Below are 26,592 nucleotides of genomic sequence, written 5' to 3' on the forward strand. Positions count from 1 at the left end.
GGGGGGGGTGGGAAGCTGGGGATGGAGGTGGGGGGCGGATTAGCAAGGAGACTGGCCAGAGCAGGGCAGGTTTCCAGTGAAGAAGTGTGTTCCTCAGCTGAGAATAGAAAAAGAAAAGATGGGGAAACAATTTAGCCGGCTTCCTTACCCATCTGCTGGAGATGGTGAGGTGTGTGTTGGTAACAGTCTAGCAGCTTGTGTAACTGTTGCTCCACGGTTACCTTGAGATGCCTGAGGAACAGGATTACTCGTACTAGTTATTCTCTTTTAGCTCTTCTACTTAAAAAAATAAATAAAGGTTCTCTCCAGCAGCATCTTCCAAGATGGTAGGAAAGGGCGGTGTTATTAAGCCTGGATGGAAGTTACTAGGGAGGGAATACTGGGAAGCAGAGTTTTAAATTCTGAGGGTGAACTGTGGGCATTTGCCCTGCTGCATTCTGCTGCCTCCCAGCCTGCCCCCCCCCCCGCCCCTGCTGCCCCGGGGTGATGGCATTGCTCTTAACCCCCAGGTTTACCTTGCGGGAGCCGTGTCTGTGAGCCCCAGCTCCCCACCTGGAGAACAGTCATGACCATAGCCTCTTGTGGGCTCTCACAGGGCTCAAGTGAAATGGGATCATTTGACAGACAGCGGACCTGGTCACATGACCTGGCTCCACCTTCGCAGGTATGAATTCTCACAGTTATAATCTTGGGCAAGTCACTTGACCTCTCGACATCTCCCTGTGGCCACGTGTCGTGTGAAGATTCGTAACAGGAGGTCTTTTGAAGTTCATCTGTGATTATTTATGTGGATGTACTTGAAACATAATAGAGGCCTAACAAACATTTCCTATTTGCTTTTCTTTTTGCCCAAGTAATCAGTTTTTGGCCGTCATCGTCTTTAGGGAGCTTATTCTGTGCAACGATATGGAAATGACTGAAAAGATTTTGCAAAGGCTGTGGTCGTCTGAACCTAGATGCGCACTTGGACTTGAGCCCTAAGTGCATTTTGAAATGTTTGTCCAAGCTCAGAAGCACCGTTTGTTGCTAAGGGAAAGAATGTTTGGATGAACGATGGACGAAGGAGGGACCACACCAGGATGACTTAACTTTTCCATGCTGCCTGGGCTCTGCAGGGAGCTAAAGGACCTTTCTGGCTCATAGGCCCCCAAATCTAGACTGTCTTACTTACTGAAGACTGGATAATGATGAGCCTCACGATTCAGACCGAACTCACTTTCTTCAGACCAGAGACTGATGTCTGAGGCTCAAGGAGAAAAGGAGCTAGGAGTGGTTAGTTTGTCACAGAAGGGAAAGCCAATGTCTTTCTTTTCTTTTTTTTTTTTAAATTTTATTTATTTATTTGTTTGTCTATTCATTTATGGCTGCGTTGGGTCTTCGTTGCTGCACGCAGGCTTTCTCTAGTTGCGGCGAGCGGGGGCTACTCTTTGTTGCGGTGCGCGGGCTTCTCATTGCGGTGGCTTCTCTTGTTGCGGAGCACAGGCTGTAGGCGAGCAGGCTTCAGTAGTTGTGGTACGTGGGCTCAGTAGTTTTAGCTCGCGCGAGCTCTAGAGTGCAGGGTCAGTAGTTGTGGCACACGGGCTTAGTTGCTCCGCGGCATGTGGGATCTTCCTGGACCAGGGCTCGAAACTGTGTTCCCTGTATCCCGGCAGACCGATTCTTAACCACTGCGCCACCAGGGAAGTCCCCAATTTCTTTCATAATTGGAAGAATCGTATTGGGTTGGCGAAAAAGTTCATTTGGGTTTTTCCATAACGTCTTCCTTCCTCCCTTCCTCCCTTCCTTCCTTTCTTTCCTATTTTTTTTTTTTTTTTTGGCTGCGTGGCTTGTAGGATCTTAGTTCCCCAACCAGGGATTGAACCTGGGCCATGGCAGTGAAAACTCCGAGTCCTAACCACTGGACCACCAGGGAATTCCCGGAAGGATCTTATAATGACGCCTGCACAGTTATTACTTGCTTGACCTTCGTACCAGGCAATAATTACCTTTTACAGAAAACATAATAAAAATAGCATTCATTTATTGAGTGTGTGTCCTCTGTTAGGTGACCAATTCCTTACAAGGTGTGTTATTGATATTCTTGGTATTGATAAGGAAACCAAGGCTTAGAGATAATACTTTGCTCTTTTAGCTATTAAGTAAATGCGATGCAAGCCAGCTTGACTCCCGGGTTGATGTGTTTTATTTAACCTTGAAAGGTTATTTTTTAAAAAATAATGATTATAGCATGTGGAAGGTAATTTCCATTTTATTTTGAATTTTATTTTATTTATTTTTTTATACAGCAGGTTCTTATTAGTCATCTACTTTATACACATCAGTGTATACACGTCAATCCCAATCTCCCAATTCCTCACACCACCACCCCCAGCCGCTTTCCCCCCTTGGCGTCCATATGTTTGTTCTCTACATCTGTGTCTCTATTTCTGCCCTGCAAGCCAGTTCATCTGTACCATTTTTCTAGGTTCCACATATTTGCGTTAATATACGATGTTTGTTTTTCTCTTTCTGACTTACTTCACTCTGTGTGACAGTCCATCCACGTCTCTACAAATGAACCAATTTCTTTCCTTTTTATGGCTGAGTAATATTCCATTGTATATATGTACCACATCTCCTTTATCCATTCGTCTGTCAATGGGCATTTAGGTTGCTTCCATGACCTGGCTATTGTAAATAATGCTGCAGTGAACATTGGGGTGCATGTGTCTTTGTGAATTATGGTTTTCTCAGGGTATATGCCCAGTAGTGGCATTGCTGGGTTGTATGGTAGTTCTATTTGTAGTTTTTTAAGGAACTTCCATGCTGTTCTCCATAGTGTCTATATCAATTTCCATTCCCACCAACAGTGCAAGAGGGTTCCCTTTTCTCCACAGCCTCTCCAGCATTTGTTGTTTGTAGATTTTCTGATGGTGTGAAGTGATACCTCATTGTAGTTTTGATTTGCAATTCTCTAATAATTAGTGATGTTGAGCAGCTTCTCATGTGCTTCTTGGCCATCTGTATGTCTTCTTTGGAGAAATGTCTATTTAGGTCTTCTCCCCATTTTTTGATGGGGTTGTTTGTTTTTTTAATATTGAGCTGCATGAGCTGTTTATATATTTTGGAGATTAATCCTTTGTCCGTTGATTCATCTGCAAATATTTTCTCCCACTCTGAGGGTTGTCTTTTCGTCCTGTTTGTAGTTTCCTTTGCTTTGCAAAAGCTTTTAAGTTTCATTAGGTCCTATTTGTTTATTTTTGTTTTTATTTCCATTACTCCAGGAGGTGGATCAAAAAAGATCTTGCTGTGATTTATATCAAAGAGTGTTCTTCCTATGTTTTCCTCTGAGAGTTTTATAGTGTCCCATCTTACATTTAGGTCTCAAATCCATTTGAGTTTATTTTTGTGTATGGTGTTAGGGAATGTTCTAATTTCATTCTTTTACATGTAGCTGTCCAGTTTTCCCAGCACCACTTATTGAAGAGGCTATCTTTTCTCCATTGTATATCCTTGCCTCCTTTGTCATAGATTAGTTGACCATAGGTGTGTGGGTTTACCTCTGGGCTTTCTATCCTGTTCCATTGATCTATGTTTCTGTTTTTGTGCCAGTACCGTATTGTCTTGATTACTGTAGCTTTGTAGTATAGTCTGAAGTCAGGGAGTCTGATTCCTCCAGCTCCGTTTTTTTTCCCTCAAGACTGCTTTGGCTTTTTGGGGTCTTTTGTGTCTCCATACAAATTTTAAGATTTTTTTGTTGTAGTTCTGTAAAATATGCCAGTGGTAGTTTGATAGGGATTGCATTGAATCTGTAGATTGCTTTGGGTAGTATAATCATTTTCACAATATTGATTATTCCAATCCAAGAACATGGTATATCTCTCCATCTGTTTATATCATCTTTAATTTCTTTCTTCAGTGTCTTGCAGTTTTCTGCATACAGGTCTTTTGTCTCCCTAGGTAGGTTTATTCCTAGGTATTTTATTCTTTTTGTTGCAGTGGTAAATGGGAGTGTTTCCTTAATTTCTCTTTCAGATTTTTCATCAGAATGCAAGAGATTTCTGAGCATTAATTTTGTATCCTGCAACTTTACCAAATTCATTGATTAGCTCTAGTAATTTTCTGGTGGCATCTTTAGGATTCTTCACGTATAGGATCATGTCATCTGCAAACAGTGACAGTTTTACTTCTTCTTTTCCAGTTTGTATTCCTTTTATTTCTTTTTCTTCTCTGGTTGCCATGGCTAGGACTTCCAAAACTATGTTGAATAATAGTGGCGAGAGTGGACATCCTTGTCTTTTTCCTGATGTTAGAGGAAATGCTTTCAGTTTTTCACTTTTGAGAATGATGTTTGCTGTGGGTTTGTTGTATACAACCTTTATTATGGTGAGGTAGGTTCCCTCTATGCCCACTTTCTGGAGAGTTTTTATCATAAATGGGTGTAGAATTTTGTCAAAAGCCTTTTCTGCATCTATTGAGATGATCATTTGGTTTTTATTTTTCAAGTTGTTAATATGGTTTATCACATTGATTGATTTGCATATATTGAAGAATCCTTGCATCCCTGGGATAAATCCCAATTGATCATGGTATATGATCCTTTTAATGTGTTGTTGGATTCTGTTTGCTAGTATTTTGTGGAGGATTTTTGCATCTATATTCATCAGTGATATTGGTCTGTAATTTTCTTTTCTTGTAGTATCTTTTTCTGGTTTTGGCATCAGGGTGATGGTGGCCTCATAGAATGAGTTTGGGAGTGTTCCTTCCTCTGCAATTTTTTGGAAGAGTTTGAGAAGGATGGGTGTTAGCTCTTTTCTAAATGTTTAATAGAATTCACCTGTGAAGCCATCTGGTCCTGGACTTTTGTTTGTTGGAAGATTTTTAATCACAGTTTCAATTTCATTACTTGTGACTCGTCTGTTCATATTTTCTGTTTCTTCCTGGTTCAGTCTTGGAAGGTTATACCTTTCTAAGAATTTGGCCATTTCTTCCAGGTTGTCCATTTTATTGGCATAGAGCTGCTTGTAGTAGTCTCTTAGGATGCTTTGTATTTCTGTGGTGTCTGTTGTAACTTCTCCTTTTTCATTTCTAATTTTATTGATTTGAGTCCTCTCCTTCTTTTTCTTGATGAGTCTGGCTAATGGTTTATCAACTTTGTTTATCTTCTCAAAGTACCAGCTTTTAGTTTTATTGATCTTTGCTATTGTTTTCTTTGTTTCTATTTCATATATTTCTGCTCTGATCTTTATGATTTCTTTCCTTCTACTACCTTTGGGTTTTGTTTCTTCTTCTTTCTCTAGTTCCTTTAGGTGTAAGGTTAGATTGTTTATTTGGGATTTTTCTTGTTTCTTGAGGTAGGCTTGTATTGCTGTAAACTTCCCTCTTAGAACTGCTTTTGCTTCATCCCATATGTTTTCGATCACCGTGTTTTCGTTGTCATTTGTCTCTAGGTATTTCTTGATTTCCTCTTTGATCTCTTGGTTATTTAGTAATGTATTGTTTAGCCTCCATGTGTTTGTGTTTTTTACGTTTTTGTCCCTGTAATTGATTTCTAATCTCACAGCATTGTGGTCAGAAAAGATGCTTGATATGATTTCAATTTTCTTAAGTTTACTGAGCCTTGATTTGTGACCCAAGATGTGATCTATCCTGGAGAATGTTCCATGTGCACTTGAGAAGGAAGTGTAATCTGCTGTTTTTGGATGGCATGTCCTATAAATATCAATTAAATCTATCTGGTCTGTAGTATCATTTAAAGCTTGTGTTTCCTTATTAATTTTTTGTTTGGATGATCTGCCCATTGGTGTAAGTGAGGTGTTCAAATCCCCCACTATTATTGTGTTAGTGTCGATTTCCTCTTTTATAGCTGTTAGCAGTTGTTTTATGTATTGAGGTGCTCCTATGTTGGGTGCATATATATTTATAATTGTTATATCTTCTTCTTGGATTGATCCCTTGATCATTATGTAGTGTCCTTCCTTGTCTCTTGTAACATTCTTTATTTTAAAGTCTATTTTATCTGATATGAGTATTGCTACTCCAGCTTTCTTTTGATTTCCGTTTGCATGGAATATCTTTTTCCATCCCTTCACTTTCAGTCTGTATGTGTCCCTAGGTCTGAAGTGGGCCTCTGTAGACAGCATATATATGGGTCTTGTTTTTGTATCCATTCAGCGAGCCTGTGTCTTTTGGTTGGAGCATTTAATCCATTCATGTTTAAGGTAATTATCAATATGTATGTTCCTATTGCCATTTTCTTAATTGTTAATGGGTTTGTTTTTGTATGTCCTTTTCTTCTCTTGTGTTTCCCACTTAGAGAAGTTCCTTTAGCATTTGTTGTAGAGCTGGTTTTGTCGTGCTGAATTCTCTGAGCTTTTGCTTGTCTGTAAAGCTTTTGATTTCTCCATCGAATCTGAATGAGATCCTTGCCGGGTAGAGTAATCTTGGTTATAGGTTATTCCCTTTCATCACTTTGAATATATCATGCCACTCCCTTCTGGCTTGTGGAGTTTCTGCTGAGAAATCAGCTGTTAACCTTATGGGAGTTCCCTTGTATATTATTTGTTATTTTTTCCTTGTTGCTTTCAATAATTTTTCTTTGTCTTTAATTTTTGTCAATTTGATTACTATGTGTCTCGGCACTTTTGTCCTTGGGTTTATCCTGATTGGGACTCTCTGTGCTTCCTGGACTTGGGTGGCTATTTCCTTTCCCATGTTAGGGAAGTTTTCAACTATATTCTCTTTAAATATTTTCTCTGGTCCTTTCTCTCTCTCTTCTCCTTCTGGGACCCCTATAAGCAAATGTTGTTGTGTTTAATGTTGTGCCAGAGGTCTCTTCGGCTGTCTTCATTTCTTTCCACTCTTTCTTATTTATTCTGTTCCACAGCAGTGAATTCCACCATTCTGTCTTCCAGATCACTTATCCATTCTTCTGCCTCAGTTATTCTGCTATTGATTCCTTCCAGTGTATTTTTCATTTCAGTTACTGTGTTGTTCATCTCTGTTTGTTTGTTCTTTAATTCTTCTAGGTGTTTGTTCTTTAATTCTTCTAGGTCTTCGTTAAACATTTCTTGCACCTTCTCGATCTTTGCCTCCATTCTTTTTCCGAGGTCCTGGATCATCTTCACTATCATTATTCTGAATTCTTTTTCCAGAAAGTTGCCTGTCTCCACTTCATTTGGTTGTTTTTCTGGGGTTTTATCTTGTTCCTTCATCTGGTACATAGCCCTCTGCCTTTTCATCTTGTCTGTCTTTCTGTGATTGTGGTTTTTGTTCCACAGGCTGCAGGATTGTAGTTCTTTTTGCTTCTGCTCTCTTCCCTCTGGTGGATGAGGCTATCTAAGAGCGGTAATATCCTTGATAGTTTATCACGTTGACTTTATACATGAACTTAAATGTAAACACAGGAATGTGATTCCTCCTGGGAGACTAATAATAACTATGGGGCAGAGACGTTTACTGGGCACAGGCTGTGCGTCACTCATTATTATAAACACTTGCTAAGTTTTTATTCGCTTAATCCTCACAACAACCTTATGAAATCGATACAGTTACTATCCCCTTTTTTTCAGGTAAATAAAGGTTAATGAACTTGCCCAATATCATGTCTCTGGGGGGTGGAGCTCAAACTTGAACTCAGGAAGTCTGGCTTTCAAGCCCAACTCTACTACTACATGAATCCAAGGTGCAACCTCTCTGACTTGCGGGAGAAAAAAGGCCTGACACTCAAAACCAGTAGCAGAGCCAAAGCTAGAAAGACTCCACCCCAGTTCTGACAACTTGGTGTCATTCTTACTATCATCACCGCTTGCAAAGACAAAAGAAAAAAATTCTTTGAAATCGCACTGAAAATCTAAACATTAAGAGTTTAAAGCATGATCAGGATGAAGCCAGTTGGAATTATGTGCATTAGCTTCAGCCGGCGACTCAATTTCTCCCTATTATCCTGGTCGCCATTTGTTGGGAAAGAATGATTTTCCTCTGCTGTCAAAGCAAAGCAAATCATTTGTTTTATAGCTAAGTTTGAATCATGATTGGATTAGCCTTTTCTCCAGAAGTTACCCCACATTTTTCTTTTGCTCAATACTTAGCCAGCTTGTGTTTTTCTTCCTATTAAGCATTCTCTTACATTCTCATAACTCTCTAAAAAACAGCTTCAAAGCTGTATTTGAAAGGTTATTAAGATTGTACTTAATAGATCGCTAATGGCAAAGGGTCGGATAATAGGCAAAGGATGTACGGATCAGGTGAGTCATACAGCTGTCCTCGGCCCACTCCCTTCCTCTGTTCTTTGTGGCATTTGCAGCAATGAGTTTAAGATCATCGATGGTTAAGCCGGGGCTAAACCGGTTTATCCCCTGGGAAGCACGTCAACTCTCCAGCCAGTGTTTTCACTCGGCACTTCGGTACCCCTTGCCCGATGTCTCCTGCCTGGCTCCTGAATGACTATTTCCATTTCTATTCAGAAATGGAAATAGCTCTCCGAAAAGAAGTGAAAAGTGGATAAGACTTTAATTTTTTCTTTAGAAGGGAAAATGTATTAGGATCCCTCTATTTCCTTTCATGCCTGGGGTGTCAGGTGACTCTCTAAGTAAAACCCCAGTTTTCTCTGGTCTTGATGAAGTTGGTATAAGCAGAAGTGTTTTGACGTTGACTTTAGCATAAACGTTGCTGTTTACTCTCTCCGTCAGTCCTGTGCTCATTCTTGGGCCTCCACAGGATCCTCTTTTGGTCCATCTTGTGGCCTGGTTGGAGACACTTCTGGGGATTTCCCAGAAGTCCCCAAATATGGTACCTGAAGGCTGGGCGTTGGCAGACGTGGTGTATCATTGTTGCTTTCTGTGGGGATGAGGGTGGAGCCGGCAGAGTCTTGTATCCATATTTTCCATGCCGATCCAGAAGGAACATGGGTCATACACTGAAATAAACTCCGTTGCTTGACAGTTTGGACCCGTTGCTAGTCTTGTAAGAACCTTCAGGCCGTAGAACCACTGCTCCATCCAGGACCAGCCACGAACTTGAGATCTTTCAGAGGCTGGGCTGGATGCATCAGGAGAGAACCCCTAGCTGAGTAGCTCGTGCCAAGTCTTTGTCTAATTGCACTTCCTGGCTCAACCAAAGATAAACAGATGAGAAGAACCTAAGCCAAAAAGGGCATTAGGACCATGATTGAGGTAATAAACTACCCCAGGCTCGTAATGGACTCATTCCTAGACAGACACAGGAATGAATCTGGGGTGAGAAAAGCCAAATGAGTGAGTGATGGTGTGTCATCATTTTAAAACATGTCTCATCACGTTTGTACGAGCAGAAGAGCAGATGTTAGATGGAGCCCCTCTGTGACTGTTTCTTTAATATCTTCAAGAGAACAACGTGAGCTCGTGGGGAAAAGGGAAAATTACTAAGGCTCCTGTGTGCCAGACTTGTGGGGTGAAGTTGAACAAGACGTACTAAACCTCAACAAGAGAAGAATAATGAATTGAATTACAGTTGAGCCTCGAACAACATGGGTTTGAACTGCATGGCTCCACTTATACCTGGACTGCCTTCAGCAGTAGCTACTGCAGTACCGTGCCATCCGCCTTGCTTGAATCCGAGGACGCAGAAACACGGACATGGGGTCTGACTGTAAAGTTACCGTGGATTTTCCACTGTGAGTGAGTCAACAGCCTTAACTCCACATTGTGCAAGGGTCAACTGTACATATGTTTTTGATCGTCGGTGTTTCATGAAATAAACTGGTTAAAAGTTTTCTGCTGTTCTAAGTTTTATCTTTAAGATCAGGGGATAAATTATTTCCTAGGAAGCTGTTCTTTACTCTCTGTTCTTTCTATTTCTGTGTTGATAGTCTCATCTGAATTCATTGGGTTTATTGAGACTTTCACACTTGTAAGTGATGATTAGCCTGACTATTGTTTGTTTATGTAGAATTTATAGTGTCTTATCCTTTCTGTAGATCTTGGGGTTGGAAACTTGAAGTCGTATGGCTTTATCGATCATAAACATTTGTTCTCTGAGTGCTGATTATAAACAATAAGGTAGAATGACTCTCGAAATAAAGGAATAAATAGTGATGGTTTTGTAATAGATAAACCTGAGATAAGTATAAGTGAATTACATTTTTCATAAAATGTACCCCAAAGCTAATACTTTGTAAATACTACCATTTTCTTTATGGCTAGAGTGTAACCAAATCCAGGACTAAATAACTTTCCATTTGGGCCCATCAGGTTTATAGAACAAAAATAATGTTCACAGAAGCCTAGTTATGATAGGAAGGTCAACTTTACTGCACTAGCAAATTTTCAGTAGTGGGTTCCATTCGTCAGTCAGAGCCTTTTCTTCCCCCTCCAGAGCATTTTTTTCTGGTTTGAGTTGGGTATGGGGTTAGGTTGGCAGTGGATAAATTCCAACGCCACTGTGGCATAAGGGCATGGAATTGTAATTACATACGGGATAGCTTGTGTCACACTAGCCAACAGGGCATCTGAAGTTAAACCGTCTATGACACGTCCATTGCTATGATTCCAGTTCTGGCGAGGAGTTCAGTATTTGATAAAAGGATCCCAACACTATTGGACTGTGAATTCTTTTTCAGAGCAGGGCTTTTCTAGTGGTCCTCAGCCCTGGCTGCTCACTAGAGTCAATGGGGGAGCATTGAATCCTCCCCAGGCCCAAGCTGCACCCCAACCAATGAAATGGGGACGGTGGGGGACCCAGGCATCACTGCTTTCTAGAGCTCTCCTGACACCCCGCTTGTGTACCAAGGTTGAACCGTTTGACCAGATCCAGCCGTTGTGGAATTTGTGGGCTGTTGGGGATAATGTTCAGATCAGTGAATTTGGATGGTCATCTCAGAAAGTCAGATGTCCCAAGAGCCGATATGTGCCCAGAATAGCTCCCCGTCCCTTGAGGAGAGGCGACCACACTGGGTACCAGTTAGGAGGGTGGCGAATCTCCTGGGGTTAGAGGGCCTGCTAACCCCAATCTCCGCCCACACTTGAGAAGCATCTGGGCGGGACGCCCTACCTGTTGGGAGAGCCTCACCCTCCAAAACAGCATGTCTTGGCTGTGTTGTGAGCTGTGTCGGTACACAGAGCCCCTCCTGCTCCGGTGGGGGACCTCATACTCAGGCCCGGAGCATCTCCCTTGTGCTGGGGGACCACTTACCTCTCCCCGGGACACAGAGGAGGTTTCAAGGGTCGATCGTGACCTCTGCAGAGCTGAGGGTCCATCAAAGCCACCCACGAGTGAGAAGGTAGTACGTGGTAGGAACCGGGAAGTAGCATAGTGCCGTCATAACTCGTTCAGTTGTTGTTGTTCTTTTTCTTTTTACCTCCAGATCGACCAAAGTCTCAGAGATGGGGCACCTGTTCAGGCAGAGGGCTGGGATGGCGAGGTCTTCCCTGTGAACCCCGGGTCAATTATCCCATCTTCGAGCTGCTCTTTCGCCATCTGTTAGAATTCTTATCAGGATTGGTTGTGAAAGAGTATGCGAAAGTGGTTTGTTAAAAAAAGAAAAGGAAAGAAAATAAATGAACCCCATTAAAACTCCAGCTGAGCCGGGGGTGGTAGCCCTCTGGCCTGGATGGAAGGAGCAGCCCTCCGGGAAACCAGTAGCCCTGTCCGAGGGCCGTTACCCTTCTCTTGGCATCATCCATTGCTGGTTCTGTGAGCCATCACGGTGCGTTAAAAAAAAAATGCTGACGATCCCAGCGTGCTGGCGAGATTGTGGGGAGACTGCAGTGGAAATGGTCCAGCCACTGCAAGAAGCCCCTCGGCGATTTCTTATAAAATTCAACATACAGATGCCTCACAGCCAGGCCTTTCCACTTCTAGGTATTTATGCAAGAGAAATGAAAGCAGATGTCCACAAAAAGATGTGTACAGTGATGTATACAGCAGCTCTTTTCATAATATATGTATAAAAACAAAACCCTAGAAATTCTCAAATATTCATTATCAGAAGAGTGGTTCAATAAATCTGGATGATATATTCATAAAATGGGACTACTTGAACCAGAAGAAGATATTTCTCCACACAGCAACTGGTTGAATCTCCAAAACACTATATTAAGAGAAATAAGTCAGACAGAAAGAAATATGTACTGTCTGACTTCCTTTCTGTGAGGGTCAAAAACAGCGATCATGGGGAATGCGTGACTTGGAAAGGGACACAAGGGGACTGAGGTGATAGGGCTGTTTTGTGTCTTGTCTTGGAAGGTGGGAATGTGGGTGGAGACATCTACCAAAACCCATCTCGTACAGTACTTAAGATCTGTGCATTTCACTGTGTACACATTTTGGAGGGGGTAATAATTAAATTTTATTTTTCTTGTTTGTTTTTATTGTGGTGAAATAGACCTAACACAACATTTACCATCTTAACCATATTTATCTTTTTAATTTTTAAAAATGTTTTAATTTTTATTTTTTTGGCCGCTCCGTGTGGCGTGTTAAGATCTCAGTTCCCTGACCAGGGATCGAACCCGAGCCCTCGGCAGTGAAAGCGCAGAGTCCTGACCACTGGACCACCAGGGAGTTCCCTCTTAGCCATTGTTAAGTGTTCTGTGGCATTAAGAACATTCACACTGTTCTGCAACCGTCATCACCATTCATCTCCAGAACACTCTGTATGCATTTTGCCTCAGAAAGAAAAGCAAACTAAAAACACTGTCATATGGTGAGGTCAGTTCAGCTGGAACTGAGGCGTTGGCCTCATGCATACGGGAAGCCAGTCTGGACACGCAGGACCGTCTGCTTCCCTCTGCGGCCCCGAGGCGCACGGCACACACCTCGGCTGGGCACCTGCCCCATCAGAGTCAGTGTCGATTTGCCTGCTTCTCCCACTGGCCCCGAGCTCCCGAGGATGGAGACGGTCTTACTCATTGCCCTCCCCCAGCCTCCATGGGAGGAAGGCTTTTGTGCACGTGTGCTGAACGCCAAGTGGTCCCCATGTGAGGACTCGGCCTGGTCCATTTCCAAGCTTTTCTCAAAGAAAATAGGTGCCTGTATCTTTCACAACTCTGTTAGATGGTTAAAGAAACCCTGTGAGCATTTAGAATCTTGAAGTGGGGAGCATTTTGCACGATTTCCTGGAACGATTGCTTCTAGTTAGCGTGTGTGTTTGCGTGTCTTCTTTCTTCTTGCTGGAGTCAGCTCACGGGTTCTCCCACCCAACACGGGGCCTTAGGCACTTCCCTGCCTCCTGCGTCCTGTGGTTTCCTGGCCCGCCTTCAAATTGCCGATCTAAACAAGCCAGAGGGCCTGGATGACCACTGCCAACATTCTGCTCCTCTAGCAGCCCGGAAGAGTCCAAACGAAAACTTCAGGTTTTTCTTCTTCAGAGACTCCAGCAATTGCCAGGAATCAAGAGGATTACAAAGTAACAGGAGGGGTCGTCGTACGCCGCAGCGTGAGGACCCGCTGCTGCCTTGCTTTTCAGCGGTGCCGCAGACGGTCCGCAGCAGCTCCTTCGCCTTCTCCTAAGCCCGAAAGCCAGAAATAGAGTCGTATGTGATAAGGGCTTCCATTCTCAGGCAGCTGAACAATTTGTACCATTTCGAAATTACATATTGCTGTTTAGACTCAGTTATCAATATACGTTCAGCATTTCACCCATGGTCTCAAGGTGTGTGCATGTTCTTCACAATAAGGCGACGAGCTTGCACCAAAAAGAGGGTTTTGCTTAAGGCTGAAGAGTCCTTGCCTTCAACCTACCTCGTAATTTTCATCTTGTTGCTTTTTATAGCATTCATATCAACACCTTGGTCTTTTGGCTTTCCGCTAAATTTTTTTTTAATTACCAGTTTAAAATACAATGAAACACTCAAGTAATGCACTGCACCGGGTACTGACTGAGACAGGGCTTCTGGTGACTGAACTTGGAGGGGCAAAGCAGCAACACCATGCAACTGTGCATTTGCTTTTTGATGGAGAAAAGTCTGAGTCTGGGGCAGGAAAGGTTGTTTAGGGATGTCAGCATATTATTATGAAAGTTGAACATGCCAAAGTGAAGACTGCTTAGAATGTAAGGAAATCTCATTTCACAGGCGGGAAACTCATTCATTCATTCATCAGCAATAGGTCTTAGAGGGACGATTCAATGCCAGGTTCCGGTCAGGTGCTCTGGAGACAGGGAACAAGAGACAGGCTCTGCTCTTGAGGTGCAGGCATTGCCAGTCAGGACAAAGAGACCAGACACCAGTAACTGCTTCCAGGTTGGAGGAAGGGCTTTGCAGAAAGTTTAAGTACTGCGATGGAGGGCGCATGGGGGTCGGGGGTGCTGCTTTGGCTAGGTTGCCAGGGGAGCGTGGGGTTTCTGGGCTGTGATGAAGAGAGTGGGAGACACCCAGCGGGGGAGGGCTCTAGGCTGAGGAGACAGCAAGTGCAAAGGACCTGAGGTGGGGATGAGCTTGGGTGTCTGCAGAGAAGAACGAGGTTTCTGATGACCAAAGCATAAGGGTGAGAGAGGGTAAACAGGCAGACAGAGGGCGTCTCCAACCTCTCCTGCCTTCTCCAGCCAAAGGCCCTGAAGCCCTCGATAAAGAATGTAAATCTTATTTCTGAACAAAACTGTGGAAGGACTTTAATCAACAGATAAAGATCTGGCCCTGTAGGGAATGCGGGGGCAGACAGGGTCACCAGATTTAGCAAATAAAAATACAGAGTGCCAGATTAAACTTAAATTTCAGGTATGCAATGAATGACGTTTTAGTATATCTCATGCAATATTGGGGACATACTTATATTAAAAAATGATTAGCCATTTCCGTGAAATGCCAGTGTAACTGGATGTCCTGCATTTCCTCTGGCAGTGAGAGGCCATGGTGGCAGAGCAGAAGGTGGGGAGACTGGGGACGGGTGGTGAGTGTCCATGGGGAGACTTCGCTGATGAGCTGGATCTGGGGAGTGAGACAAAGAGGAACCTCGGGTGACTTCTGGGTTTCCAACCTCAGCACCTGGGGGGCCCTTCACTGGGCTGGAGAAGATGAGGGAGGGAAGCATGTGCGTTGTGAGGCCAACAAGCCTTATTTAAGGGCGTGTAAACAGGAAGACGTGGACGTTTCTTGGTGCCCCGTCCAGGCCCACCCCTCCGGCCGTCTCCCCTCCCCCTCCCCTGTTCTCTGCTCCAATGGAAGAGAGATATAGGCAATTCAGGACACAGTGTGACTGGGACAAGCTATTTTCTAGATGAATATTTAGACCCCAGCTAAGCTGCTGCTAAGAGAAACAGTGGAAGAAAGAAATGTACTTCCTAGGAATTGGACTAAAGAATATTTCTATTTCATTATGTAACAGATTTCTGTGTGCCTCTTTTGCAATGTGTCTTTAAGGATCCGTCAATAGGCATAATGAAACAAGACAGGTATTGCAATGAAGTGGTTATGTGGGCGACCAAGGACAGCCGAGGTAAACCGGACACAAAAGTGTCTTAGTCGCCACTTTTATAAAACCCAACATTACAATGAGACCCAACATGACAATGATAAGATCCAACATTACAATTAAGTGCATGGCTGCACTTAAGTATTTTCTGAAATTTTAGCCTAAATATGAAATTCTATCATTATGAGGGGAAAACAAGAGCACACGAGCTGTGATATTACATTTCCTGATTACAAAAGATACATCTTTAAAAAAACGGGCTACAAGTATTCTAATTTCTTTTAAAGCAGCCCCTGTAAAAAGTTCATTCACCTTGACTTTATTCTTATATAGGAAGAAGCCGCTTGACTAGATAAATATTTTGATTACAGAGGGTTTGGCTGTAAAGTGGCCTCATATCCAGAGAATGTTTTGCAAAAATCAAAACCGGGCCTGTCCCATGACTTTTTATTTTTCTCCATCCCTTCTATTTAAATCTTTTAATAAAGCATTTTACCAGAAACTCACATTAAGGTATGAATAGTCAATAGAGTTTACTATGTTCCTCTCTTTCCAAAGCGGCTCACATTTTAGTGGGGGGCAAAATGTGCCCTTAGTCAAAATCAGTATAAGAATTACCTGTACTGTTTGCTACAAATGCCCACACTGTCCATGTGGATTCGGATTCAGGGGTCTGCCTAGAGCAGGGCCCAAGAATCTGTATTTTTAACAATAATCTCAGTCATTCTTGTGAACTAGCAAATCTGGAAAACACTGGCTTTAGTGAAAGAATTAAAACATAATCGTTGGGACTTCCCTGTTGGTGCAGTGGTTAAGAATCCTCCTGCCAGTGCAGGGGACACGGGTTCAAGCCCTGGTCTGGGAAGATCCCACATGCTGCAGAGCAACTAAGCCCGTGTGCCACAACTACTGAGCCTGTGCTCTAGAGCCCGCGAGCCACAACTACTGAGCCCGCATGCCTAGAGCCGGTGCTCTGCAACGAAGAGTAGCCCCCACTCGCTGCAACTGGAGAAAGCCTGCGTGCAGCAACGAAGACCCAACACAGCCAAAAATAAATTAATTAATTATAAAAAAATAATAATTGTTGAATTGCAACTATCTTGAAGGTGTGAGTGAAAGAGCCTTTTGAGAGGCTGAAGGGGAAATAATTGGACATAAATGATTGTATTAGTTAAATAGTTCATCAAAGTTTGTTGAGTGTTTGCTGATGGGCTTGGCAGCGTCCTGGGCACTGAGGGTGCTACTTGGATAAGAGATGAGGCTGGAGGGATGGGCAGTTCTGCCTGGCAGCTCAGGACAGCTTTACACACAGGACGTGGGATTTGAAATGCTTCATGTGAAACAAGAAGAAGGAGGCTGCTTATGGGGCGGGCGGAGCGGGGGAGGGTGGGTGTTACTCCAGGAAGAAGCAGGTGCGATGGTTCAGAGGAGGATGGAGGCCTCAGGGTTGGGCTTCCATGGGGCTGGTCCACAGCGTGTGTCGGGGTGATGCAAGCGGCTTATGAAGCCCAGGATGTAGGTTATCGTGAAGGGCGATTCTTGCCAAGCTCTGTCCTGTGAGGAATGAGGAAACGGGGGAGAGAGCTGTCGTTGTTTTTGGAAAGGTAACTGGAAATAGCAGCGTGCAGCATGGCGGATGGTGTGTGTGTGAGTGCGAGTGTGTGTGTACTTGAGTGTGAGTCTGTGTGAGTGTGTGTGTGTGTGTGTGTGTGTGTGTGTCAGGGGGTGGCGGGAGAGTGGTAAAGGGAAAGCAAGAGGAAGGAAAGCCAGGTTGGAGAGGTTTTTTATTTTAATTTTTTTCTTTATTTTCGGCCGTACCGCACAGCATGCGGGAGCTTAGTTCCCCGACCAGGGATCGAACCCGTGTCCCCTGCAGTGGAAGCGTGGAGTCCTAACCACTGGACCGCCAGGGAAGCCCCTGGAGATTTTTCAATTCAGCTCTGTTGGTAGTGTAGGGTTCTGAGGTAAGTCGGGGGGTCCAGGCCCTAATTCTCAGGGGCTCGGGGAACACTGAGTGTGTCCTCAGGAGGCCAGCCCTCTGCTCCCTGTAAGTGTTTTATGTATTAACATGAAACCTGCTGGGATAGCCCATACCTTAGGGAGCTGATGTTCCCTTCAAGTGACAGTGGAGAAGAAAAAGCGCGAGTGCCCCTGTTTCCACGTGTGAGAGTGTCAGGCCCCTCTGGGGCTCAGAGAGGGAGGGACCACGTGCACGGGTCAGGCCGACCAGCAGCCTTGACTGGGCCCTGCCGGGACCATCTGCAGGCGTCCAGCCACCGGCCCAAGCCCTGGGGCCCTGGGGCCTCCGTTCCAGAATTTTACCAGGAATCCAGACAACAGCCTCCGTGGTGGTTGTGCTGTTTGTACCTCTTTCCCGCCAGCCTCCCTCTCGCCTCCCAGACAGGAGAAAACACCATCTCAGGACAAACTCCAGACGATGCGCCTACTTGGCGAAGGAGGAAAGGTCAAGGCGGTTGCTGTTTCGTTTGTTTCACCCCTTGACCTTGTTCGTTTTGTTTGTAACAGAGGAGCTGTTTCAAACAGATGCAGAGAAGGTGAACAATGGCAGTGGATTCAGGGCCACTGGACTTGGAGGGGCTCTCAGCCCTCTGTGTGCCTGAGGTTTCTCCTGCTTTGAATTGCGATAATTGAATGACGTCCAAATAGACAGGGAGTAGAGATGGGTTTGTTAGTTAGATGAGAAGACCCATTTTATAATTCGTATATTAAACATGGGTTGACTGAGGCTGTACCTTGACTTAAAGCCTAGTCTGTTATCTGTTCTTCCTTGTGGAAATGTGTTTCCATCACAGTGCATTGCGGCTGTCCGAGCTCTCTGAATTCTAGAACTGGACGCTGCCTGCTTTCCACTGCAACTCTTACCGTTCTTTGCCTGATCTTTTACGATTTCGTTCTGCCGTTCCAGACATCCTCAAGCCTCTGGTTAGAAATGCCAATTCCCCCTCCCCACCCCAGATCTGCATAATCAGACCCTCTGTGGGTGGAACCAGCAACCTGAGGTCGAGAAAACCCTCCAGCAATTCTTACACCTGTTGAAGTTCCAGAACCACGGATTCACTAGTCCAGCCTCCTTGTTTTATAGACGAGACAGTGATGCCCGAGGTCCAGCTGGGAGTTGGCTATTCTAAGCCGTTGCCAGGAGATGCTGAGGCTGCTGGCCTAGATGACTCCTTCAGTCCTCTCCAGCTCAGAAATGTTGACTCTGTCTCCTTCTGTAAAGCATCAGGAGGGGACTTGTAACATTTCTTGAGTAGATGTTTCTATCCGCCCATTTCTGCCCTGAACAGGTGTATTCTGTAATCGCTCTTTCCTGCTCCTGTCCTCTGCCAGCCTCACCCCACCCACTAAGGATCCCTCTACCTGCCAGTATCTGACAGCCGGTCTCACGCACTCCCGGAGGGCAGCCATTCTGGGTAGGCAGTGGGGCACGGTGGTCCCTGCTTTCACCGCGTGTGCTCAAGTGTGGACTCTCGGGATTTCTTGGGCAAATGGTGCTTACCCGAAAGCGAGCAGGTCAACTCTGGCTCCATTGTTTACTGCCTCTGTCACCTTGGAAAAGTTACTTTACCTGCCTAAGCCTCAACTTTCTCATCTGTTAAATGGAGATGATAGTAGTATATGAAGGATTGTCCTAAGTACTGAATGAAACAGTCCACGTAAGGTGCTTGACACAGTACCAGGTACACAGTAAAAGTTAAATAGACGTTAGCTATTTAAAACCAGTAAATTAGAACTGATGAGGTTGTGTTTCCCATCGTATGCTCTTTTCTCATTTAAAAATCGTGCTTCTCAGGAGAAACTTTCTGCTTCTTCTGGACATTATCAGATTACTTTGGGTGATTTTGAAAGATTTATGCCTGATTTCCAAACATGACACCACTCAGGAAGGTGTGGGCAGAGTGCAGATCATAGAGCAATGGAGCCGTGCGTTTACATCAGAGGGCGGCGGTGTAGACACTTACACTGGAACAATGGTTCCAAATGGGTGTCCTGCCTTTGATGGGATTCCTGAGCACCAGATGTGAAGGAAGACGTAAATCCCTCATCGTGTGCTGAGTGTCACGATGCCCCACCCCTGAGAAACGAGCACACACTGACCTCTGTCTGGCTCTAAACTAGAGATGTGGGGATGGTAACACTGTGTGTGTGTGTGTGTGTGTGTGTGTGTGTACAGACAGAAAAATAAAAGACCAGGTTTTGGTAATTTGGGGTGATGACTGAGGTCAGGGAGAGTCATGCTTTGAAACTGCTCTTTAAATGTTTCTACACAGTGCATACACTAATATTTTTTTTTTTTAAAGAAGATGATGGGGGTAGGAGTTTATTTATTTATTTTTGCTGTGCTGGGTCTTCCTTTCTGTGCGAGGGCTTTCTCTAGTTGTGGCAAGCAGGGGCCACTCTTCATCGCGGTGCGCGGGCCTCTCACTGTTGTGGCCTCTCCCGTTGCGGAGCACAGGCTCCGGACGCGCAGGTTCAGCGGCCATCGCTCACGGGCCCAGCCGCTCTGCGGCATGTGGGATCTTCCCGGACCGGGGCACGAACCCGTGTCCCCTGCATCAGCAGGCGGACTCTCAACCACTGCGCCACCAGGGAAGCCCCACACTAATAATATTTTATCAGACTTGTGAAGTTGAGGGAGTGTGGGAGGGGGAGATGGTGCGAATGAGCTGGTGACATGAACTGAAGAAAGAAGGGAAGAAAAGAGTTCCCCGAGTATGTGCACCCTGGGAAATTAGCCTCCACGTACCCCAGGACTAATCCCCTCGGCTCCTTGGGGAGAGGCCCGTGTCTTGCAGGTATTTGTGCCTCCTATGTCTCTCCTACATTAGATTCAACAAGTGACAATGACCCCAGATGCACAGAATTTGAGCTGGAAGAGATGGGTGTTTAGTTTGACCCACGTGATATACAAGGGAGGAGAAGACGGAGGTCCAGACAAGGTAGAGGAATACATTTGGGATACTCGGTGGTCTAGGCTGTAACACATTCCCCCAGATTTCCTGATGTGAAGTTCCACGTTTGTCAACTATGACTCCATACGTAAGATGAATTTAAACTAAATAACCTGTGGCATTAGTAGAAATTCTTTGGGTTTCCATGGAAACCTCCTCTGGCTATAGTAAGCAGAAAGGGGGAAATACTGGAATGAAGCTGAGGGATTGCACAAAAGTTGCCCCAAGTTGAAGGAAGGGCTGAGTAAGCAAGTCTGCAGTGGGAAGCAGCCAGGGTGCTCGGGGGACACGGTGCCTCACCGACTTCCCGCCTCTGATGCTGGGTCAGCCCAGCCCACCGCCCATTCCATCTCTGATCCGCGTGCGGGACTCCGCGGGGCCGTTTCCTTCCACGGGGTCCTCAGCTTAAGCATGTTCTCACACAGACCTGCTCACCCACCATCCGTCCCTCCCTCTTCTGCTACCCTGCTTTTTCTGCATCGCGCTCACCACTACCTTAAAGTCTTAGAGTTACTTGTTCACCTGTGGAGACTTTAAAATGCTGCCTCCCAGGCCTGACCCCCAGAGATCCCGGTTTAAATGGTCTGGGGTAGAGCCGGGGCCTTTCCCCTAAAAGCCCCCATGGTGTTCTAATGCTTAGCTCACGTTAGGAACCGTGGCCTAATAAATACATTGAGGACCAAATACAGGACATACTGCTCTCGCCAGCGCAACTGAAAATATGTTTAAAAGAATTAAGAGTGACAAATGCAGAAAGGATTCTTTGGGAAGAATCAGGCAGTTGTGGGTAACCGCACATAAGTGAAGCTGACAAGAGCCCTCCCAGAGTGGGTGCCCTGGGGACCAGCTCAGCTCACCCTACGGTGGCCCTGGGGGTAGGGGGCAGTGGCCTCAGTTTCCAAGTGAGTGCTCTGAGAGGCAGAGGGAAAAGAAAGTGTGATTTTTGTCTCTTTAGGGAATTGAGATATAATTTAGTGTTTGCACTTTTAGTGTTTTGGTGAGAGGGGGCAAACAGAAACATGAGTGATCTGTTAATATGGTATTTTTCATCAAGATAATGGCATAGAACAGGCTTCACTGGGGAGAACAGAAAGCCCCCCCTGTGTCGGGGTAGTTTGGAAACAGACTGCTTTTAACAGCGGGGGATGGACCACGGGACTGTGGGTTCTTGCAGAAAGAATCTGTAATCGTTTTGGGTTTGACCATTAGGCAAATCAAGCTTCCTGGTTTCAGAAAGAGAAAACACACCCAAAAGAGAAAAACCCAGGCCCGTGGGAACAAGAAACTTCCTCCTCCTGGGGCTGCTTGAAAGGCCGAATGTGCCCGTCCTGACTCTCCTGCTCAGCGTGAGACTGGCTGGAGGGCATCCCGGAGGCGGAGGGGTGATGGGCGGAGAACGGCCACTTTGCTGGAGGAACTCGGGACACGGAGGCTGCGCTGACAGGCTTGGGCCTCGGCTCTGAGGGCACCGAAGCTGGGTAGAGGTGGCTTTATCCTTTGGTGTAACCCTGGGGAGTGGAGGACCCAGGACTGAGTTGCGTTCCCGCTCTTTGCTCCTTTGTTCCCCTTGGTCCTTCAGCCTAACCGCCTTGAAGCCCAAAATAGAATCCTTCAGGTTTTTACTCTGTCGGTGACAAAATCCGAGAAAAGACTCAAAGCCAACTGAAAAGGAAAGATCTGCAGATACGGAACTCGTTTGCCTGCCAAGTAGGTGAGTGAGGCTGTAAAGACAGTCAAAGAACTGAGCGGACTCATTGAGGGGAGCCCAGTGTGAGACGGGGAGAGGTCTGAAATCTGGACCACTTCCATTTCAGTAACGGGAACAGAGGGCTGGGACGGAGTTGGAGGTGGGGTTCCTTCGAGGTCGGCTGCAGTGCTGTGGAAGCTGCAGTGCTTTGGTTGTCGGTGGAATCCACACTCCTCAGCCACATGTATAGAGCTAAAGCCTCCTTAGCAATTTTTATTTAGCAATTTTTTGTGTGCCAAAGGTCACATGAGCCTCTCTTCACTTACATGCGATAGTGTCACTATAATCTGGCCCTCGCTGTTTTGGGGGACAGGGAGGGAAAACGGGAAGTCACCGATTGTTCCCTTTTTTGAGGCGGGGCATTTAACTTAGGCTCCTGCGTTTAATCCCCACAATAACCCTTGAAAGAGGAGTGTTATCTACATTGTACAGATGAGTACAAGAAGGAAGGCTTTTTTTTAAAACAGATTGTCCCATTGGTGCTAGATTTCGTGTTTTTTTTTTTTAAATTTATTTTTGGCTGCATTGGGTCTTCGTTGCGGTGCGCGGGCTTCTCATTGCGGTGGCTTCTCTTGTTCCGGAGCACGGGTTCTAGGCACGTGGGCTTCAGTAGTTGTGGCCCACGGACTTAGTTGCTCTGTGGCATGTGGGATCTTCCCAGACCAGGGCTCGAACCCGTGACCATGCGTTGGCAGGTGGATTCGTAACCACTGCACCACCAGGGAAGTCCCAAGTAGAATGAAGTTTAATTAAGTAACTTGCTGATGTTTATATAGCTCTTAATAAATGCAGGAACCAGATTGGACCCAAATTTCCTCATCCTAAAGCCCTGGGCTCCTTCATTTTGGGCAAAATTATTAAGTAGAGATTTCAGCCCAAATTCTTTAAATGGTCGCAGACTCTCAGTGAATGGGGGCATCTTGGTGGCTGTCATGGTCTAGATATGTCTGAAACTAAAACAGTTTGGGGCACTAACATTTTTTGATCATCTGTTATAAACCAGAGAGGTTGTGGCTAATAAAAAGAATGGGATCTGTGCACAGAACTGCTTCTGACCGCAAACTGTAGTCCATGGGGTTTCCAAGTTCAACTTTAATTCAACGAAGGTGCGTTGCTGCATCATGGTGACCAGGTAGGGGGACTGCGTGTGTCTCGGCGGTGGAAGCAGGGTGAGAGGCAGAGCAGATATAGTATCTCACGGAGTTTACAGTCTCCGTGGAGGAGAGAGCCACCTACACATTAACAGGAGCCAATGCAAGCGTTGCAGAACCACATGAAACAGGACCGTCAGAGGCATCCCGGGGCTTGCGGCTACGTCCCGAATCGATTATGGAGAGAAGTAGTCTGGGAGAGAAGGATGTAGACAAGACCTGGTGTGAATGCGGCTTTGGAGGGTCAGTTGGATTTGCCTATACGGGGAAGGCAGTGTGGTGCCGCCATGTCAATAAATACAAGTTTCTGTCCTGGACACAGTCGGTGTCGAGGTGGAGTGGAGCTGGGCTGTGAGGGGCAAGTTGAATATTTGAGATTTTATCCTGTTGGCAATAGGAGAGGTGTTGGTAGCAGAATTCGAGGTCGTGGTATAGTGGTGATAATAATGCCTAACACTTCTTGAGCATTTATTCTACGGGGCGTTCCATGTGATGATGAACACGTCTAGTGCATTTCCAAGTGCCAAGCCCTGTTCTCTGGGCTGGCAATACAACAGGGTACAGACCTGTCAAAAATCTCTACTTTCATGCGGCTTGCAGTCCCACAAGGAGAGACAGACAGATGATAAAATAGATCTTGTAATCTATATTATATCATAAAGTAGAGAAAGAAGACTAATGTAGGGGAAAACTGTCAGAATGACACTGTTTTTCTGGTCCATGCCTTTCCCTAAGTCTAGAAACCCAGCATGGTTACATTGTGAAGATGACAGGGCTTCATGGAGACCTGACTCCAGAGGATAAGATGGGACCTGGATGTCACAGAGATGACAGAGCTTTTGAGCCTGGGTGATGAGGGTGGTGAGAAAAATATGAAATTTGCACTAAGAATAATGGAAATTCAACAGAAGAGCCATCATGCTGTCCAAGAGGTGTAAAATTTTCCGAAAGTGACCAGGGGCATCCTCCCCAGTGTCAGCACTTCCTGGGAATCAGTGGTTTCTCCTCAGAGCAGGGTAGGCAACGTGAAAGGCAGACCGTCACGCCCCCCTTCCCCCCAAGCGCACCTGCAGGGGCCGCACCCTCTGCTCTTTCAGCCTGGCAGCTGCAGCTGACAGCACCCACCTGCTCTGTGCTCTCCTGGTGCTAGACCCTTTTTAAAGGTGCAGGCTCATAGGTTCCCAAAGCCCCTTGGTTCACAGCCAATGACAATTACATTCGCAGTAACTTTCTCACAGCAATCCTAGAGCAGAAGAGGCACCAAAGAGTTCCAGTGACTAGGGAGGTGGATCCAAACCACTTCACCTGCATTTGTTGTGACAGCGTAGCACCATTTGCAAAAATGATACACACCCACCGAAAGCAAAGACAGAACAGTTGTCTGTTCTCCCACATGGACATGAGTGACGGGGTGTGTGTACCTGTGCCACACGCCCTCTCAACTCTTGACATCTTAGTTGGATCCCACCATCCTCACTTTCTGACCCAGGTTTATCTTCATGGGATAGCTGCTTTTTTTTTTTTTTAACAGCTTTATTGGGGTATAATTGCTTTACAATGGTGTGTTAGTTTCTGCTTTATAACAAAGTGAATCAGTTATACATATACATATGTTCCCATAGCTCTTCCCTCTTGCGTCTCCCTCCCTCCCACCCTCCCTATCCCACCCCTCCAGGCGGTCACAAAGCACCGAGCTGATCTCCCTGTGCTATGCAGCTACTTCCCACTAGCTGGGATAGCTGCTTTTTATCACAGCAACCACAGAGAATCTGCTTTCAGGCAGATGTGAGGGGGTGCAGCACAATCTAAGGTAGAGCTAGTAGTTCTCACAGTGTCCAGCAGAGGTCCTTGTGATTCCCTTGAAAATGTGAACTATCCCCCAGGAACGCGGGGGGGGGGGGGGGGTTCGCCGTGGCGCCCTGGGGTGCCTCGGCACACCGTTTGGGAACCACGGTGTAGGCCTGTTCTCCGCCTTCTCTTTCTTCTCCAGCTTATGATACTTCTGGGCCACACCTATTTTAAGAAAGTAACTGTGGACCCAGCCCTGGCCTCAGTTTCCTCTTTTGCACTTTTAAACTGCTGGAGCGAGCGTGCAGTGATCCTCTCTGCCGGCATCTGGGATCTTACACTATTCTGGGTAAGTCAGGGCTTTGTCCTCAAGCTTATTAAATAAGTCCAGGGAATGGTTTCCAGTCCTCTCTCTTCCTTACTTCTTCTGTTTAAAGAAGTCTTGGCCCCCGTGACCTCTGGTCTCCCAGGTTAGAGTCGTGGCCGGGCTTTTAGCCATCACACTTTACCACAAGCTCAGGGCGTGAGAGTGGGAGCCAGGCCACGGGAAGGAAGGGCCTTCTGTGCCTTTGTCTCCCTGGACGCCCCTGAACTCCAGCCCAGCCCCGTGGGGATGATGCGATGCCTCCCCCACTGCATCGGAGGAAAGTGAGGCGGCCCTGCCATCCGGGCAGCAGGACAGAAACTGCACCTTTGGGGCCGCTGGCCTCCCAGTTCATGCAGAGTCTACGAGGCCCCACTGCATGGAGATGGCTGGCGTAAGTAAGTGGCTCTCTGTGTTTCATGTTGAATTCAACCACTGTATTTTTAATTAATTAATTCGTTAATTAATGTATGGCCACACCATGCGGCATGTGGGATCTTAGTTCCCTCACCAGGGACTGCACGCTTGCCCCCTGCAGTGGAAGCACAGAGTCCTAACCACTGGACCCCCAGAGAAGTCCCTTTTTTTCTTTTCAACCACTATATTTTTATGAAAGTAAAACAGCGTAGCTTGTCATAGCTACACTGTTGGCAATGGAGAGGGAGAAAAATAAAAACTGACCATAGAAGTGTGAAAGTGTCTTTATTTTACCTTTGATTTATTTTTTTTAATTTCTAGAAATTAGTTTCTTTTATTGTAATAAGCAAGTGTTTTTAATTTGTAATTTAAAAACCCATCACCTATCATAACACTGTACTGATTCTCCCCCCATTTTGATTTAATTTGATTTCCATATTCCTTTCTAAACTCTTTTCTACTTATGTGATCACAATGTAGGTTAAATTTTAACCTCGCTTTGTTAAAAAATTACATTATAAACATTTTTTAAAAACTTAGTCACAGAATTCTTTTAGCCATCCTTAAAAATGAGTGCATAGGGAGGGTGGGAGGGAGGGAGACGCAAGAGGGAAGACATATGGGAACATATGTTTATGTATGACTGATTCACTTTGTTATAAAGCAGAAACTAACACACCATTGTAAAGCAATTATACCCCAATAAAGATGTTAAAAAAAAATGAGTGCATATCACTTTCCAGGTGATACTTGCACATAATTTAAAAAGCAAAACAACTAAAAAGC

The 26,592-nt window shown here is 45.3% G+C and overlaps 1 protein-coding gene across 9 annotated transcripts in view; it reads left to right on the plus strand.

Annotated features, from left to right (window-relative positions):
• The window catches only part of LYN (LYN proto-oncogene, Src family tyrosine kinase), a 111,319-nt gene that overhangs the window by 12,286 nt on the left and 72,441 nt on the right, over positions 1–26,592 (plus strand). The window contains exon 1 of one of the 9 annotated variants that reach the window (XM_049700610.1): positions 648–664. The exons of 5 other annotated variants lie outside the window; for them this stretch is intronic. The gene's annotated coding sequence lies outside the window, so the exon portion shown is untranslated. Of the gene's footprint in view, positions 1–647; positions 665–21,668; positions 22,051–26,592 lie in introns of those variants that run through there. 3 more of the 9 variants (XM_012534895.3, XM_004275006.4, XM_033437634.2) reach the window with 3 other exon arrangements.

The sequence above is a fragment of the Orcinus orca genome, chromosome 17, assembly GCF_937001465.1.
Source record: "Orcinus orca chromosome 17, mOrcOrc1.1, whole genome shotgun sequence".
NCBI classification, from domain to species: Eukaryota; Metazoa; Chordata; class Mammalia; order Artiodactyla; family Delphinidae; genus Orcinus; species Orcinus orca.